The 3417-nt window shown below is 46.6% G+C and overlaps 1 pseudogene; it reads right to left on the bottom strand.

The window, feature by feature from the left end:
• Window positions 1-547: 547 nt before the first annotated feature.
• On the bottom strand, window positions 548-2061 carry LOC149329790 (uncharacterized; annotated as a pseudogene).
• Between the last annotated feature and the right edge of the window lie 1356 nt (window positions 2062-3417).

Below are 3417 nucleotides of genomic sequence, written 5' to 3'. Positions count from 1 at the left end.
GCGCGGAATTCCGGCCAATTTTGCAATTCCCGTTTACAATCCTTGGACCCAGATCTGAAGCTCCGGCTACCATCAGGCCTACCACGACGAGAAGAATCTTTGCTGTGTCGCCTCTGGCTTGATGTAGCTATCACCAACCACTACTCATTCGTAATCGGTATGGCTGATAGTCCTGCATGTTCCATCTGCGGGCATGACGAGACCATAACCCACATTCTTTGTGACTGCCCTGCCTACACCACCGAAAGGCAGTCTCTCAGCCGTGCGCTGGAGCGCCTAGATCCGCGCCCTTTCACGGAAATGAAGATTCTCGGCCACTGGCCGCGGCGGTCGTCGGCGGAGAAGGCCTGCAAGGCACTGCTCCGCTTCTTGAGAACTTCTGGCCTGCACGATAGGCTGTGACTTTAACGAACCGTGACGTTTTATAGTGACTTCAATTTTATGTTACTCTCCTTTCTCTTTCTTTTTTTTATCCCCTCACCCCCTTGCCCCCGTGTAGGGTAGCAAACCGATTATTCTTTCGGTTAACTTCCCTGCCTTTCCTCTTCTATATCCTCCTCCTCCGCTGCCAGAAGCCCATTGAATTTTCTGTTTTCCCATGTTGACACTTTGACAGAAGTTCGTCTGAACACTGATCACTGTGCACAGCTTTCACTCTGTTGACAATATCATTCGGAAGCTCTCTTTTGTACACATAGTCCTCTTGGCCAAGTGATTTAACCCGTTTGCACCCGCTTTAGCTGTTTAGTCCAGGTGGGCAGAGACCATGCATTGAGATCTTGTCATTAGAACTGCGGTGAACGAGGCTGGCCAGGGTTGCTTGTTTCATTGCCGAAAGCTTTCTCACGTCAGATCTTATGGAAATCTCGCAGTAGGTTTGCAGTTAACTTTCGTTTACCACCAAGTCCATACACTGCATTCTAGAGTTTTCTCGGACGGCAGCCCACAAGCTTCTAGATATGCCCAATCCACTCAAGTTTCTTGACGCTGTGTCTCGATAGATATCCTTTACTGTGGTATAAAGGTTGGCATAACTCTTTGCTCAGCTGTTGTCAGTAGTCCAGGTACTTCAAGCCTCTTGCTGCTTGTGAACTTTCAAATATGCTCTATGAGCCAACTGTTTCCGTACTACCTGCACAACCTTTATGGCTTGCACGGCTGGATGTGCGATTTGCTTTTCACCCCTAGAATGAAACATTTTTTGGATTTAACTTGCGCTCAGTTTTGCAAGCCTTGCAAGTGTAGGAAAGTGCCTCGACGTCAATAAATTTTAAGGCGGAACCCTTTAATGCCTCATCGTTGTAAGCAGAAGTTGTCGACAGAATTTCACGCTTTTCAATTGATCGAAACGGTCGTGACGTCACAGCCCGCGAATTTCAAACGGGTCAATTGTACTTTGGCTAGTAACCATGCAACCAATTACAGGGATCGTATAGTGATGCTCCAAGTAAGTGGGAATGAGTTGAGTTAACTGATTTATTACCTAATCAGCCTAATTATTCTTTCTAGTCAGGTCATATAAATAAATAACACCGAGTAGGAAACTGGTCAAGCTCGGGAATCGAACCCCTGTCTCAGAAGTGCGAGACGAGCACGCTACCACTCCGCCATGCCAGCTCGATGGTTTGGAATGAACAAAGGCGCGTCTGGTGAATACGGTGTCTTCGTTCACTCCCATCTTCCTCTCTTCCCGTTACGCCGAGGTTCAGGTGTCCACCGAGGTATGCGAGACAGATACATTCCCTTTCCTCAAAAACCAATTGACCGACGAGCAAGGCGTAAAACCGAACGGGCGATGGCGTTCTGTGGGCTCCCTGGCAGCGTTGGAAGACGCTGTCGCGTTCCACTCTTAGAGGCGAAGCTTAACATCTTAACCAAACATCAATGACACAAGCAGCAACACTGCGCTTAAGGCTTTCGCCTCACCGCACTTTAGGTCAACAAAGTGCCCCTGAATTTTTCCTGTGTCAACAGAAATAAAAGGCACATAACCAGTCAAAGAAGAACGCCATGTTTCTGCCGCTTTCCACCACCTGAAACATCGCACTCTTCGCTCCCCATCACATTAAATACTTCTGCAGCGGCATTAACCGTCGGCTCCGACGCTACTGTTCAACCCTCTGCTGAGAGCCGAGGCGGTGTTCGGTCGGAGGCGGAATGATCCGAAAGGGGAGGCATGTTTATCACTTTCCAGAGAATTGACGAACCTCCAAGCCCTTTTCCTAACTGGTGTAACGCGTAGATCAGTCGAAGATTGTTCTCATTTGCAGGCACCATCTTTTTCAATGCGTCAAGGCCACTCTCCACACACACTACGGCACAGCTAGAGCGTACCTTTGTTGAGAGCGTTCTTCTGTCGTCTGGTCTGTAGCCATGCATTCAGGGTGTGCCAGCATGAAAATCAGAAGAAAGGATATCAATGTCAACAGTCCCCTAATCTTATAGTGTAGAATCCGGTAGCTGGGTTTCATACATTTTTGCGATGTTCGCAAGCTTCTTGGCACTCCCTGAAATACTTGCACGTGGTGGCTGAGCAGACGAATGCTTTATCGTGTGTCTATTCCCAGCAAACTTTCGTTTCCGCCTTTTCTGAGTTCAGAACTTAGCCATGCTTGAAGAAATACAGTCTGCATGCTCTCAATCCCATATTTGAGCCCATGATGAAGTCGCAACGCGCTACTCTGCCACTTCAAAACGCGCTTAACAAAGCATAAACAAAGGTAAACAACGAACATAAGGTGGCGTCAAGCGTCCATCTTGTGCCCGCTTTAAAAGGTTGTAAAAATTTATAAGCATATAACCAAAATTAAGAGTGCCATTTAATGCTTGAGGCATCAAAAAAAATGTGGTGAATAATAATCATACATAAGAAACATTCCCAGTTTCGGAAACCAGTACAATTTAGTTTCGGCTTCGCAATGCACGCGTAGGGGTTCAGTAATTTGAAGTAACTCTCAAGGTAATCAAGATGCGAACATATTTTTTCTGAAACGCGTGCCTGAACGTTTGCGCATACACAAAACGTAAAGAAGTGAATTTTCTGCAAGAAAATTAGTTTTCAGTGCAGCCTCCCTCTTTTAATGGTACTTTAAATACCATTAAAGAAGAGGTTAACACTTCAAATGCCTAACACTACTGGTCTTACTTCGCAGCGGCCACGTCCCCTGGAGGTGCTTGCAGCTCGAATTTCGCCACCGCTGTTGGCAGAGATCAGATATATCCTCCATTTCTAAATGAGACTGCGCTCAATCTGGCGAAGCTGTAAGTATTGTTTCTTGGTGGAGAGAGAAGCAAGCGGGCGGGCTATGGGCAAGTTGTTAGTAAAACATGCGAAAGCACAGAAACAAACTTAAGTTACCCTGCTTCCAGGCAATAAGGAGACAATCTCGTCAGTAATGACATTGCTATGAATATTTT

The sequence above is a fragment of the Amblyomma mixtum genome, chromosome 9, assembly GCF_055824585.1.
Source record: "Amblyomma mixtum isolate Tamu chromosome 9, ASM5582458v1, whole genome shotgun sequence".
NCBI classification, from domain to species: domain Eukaryota; kingdom Metazoa; phylum Arthropoda; class Arachnida; order Ixodida; family Ixodidae; genus Amblyomma; species Amblyomma mixtum.
This window is presented reverse-complemented; position numbering and strand designations above follow the sequence as displayed.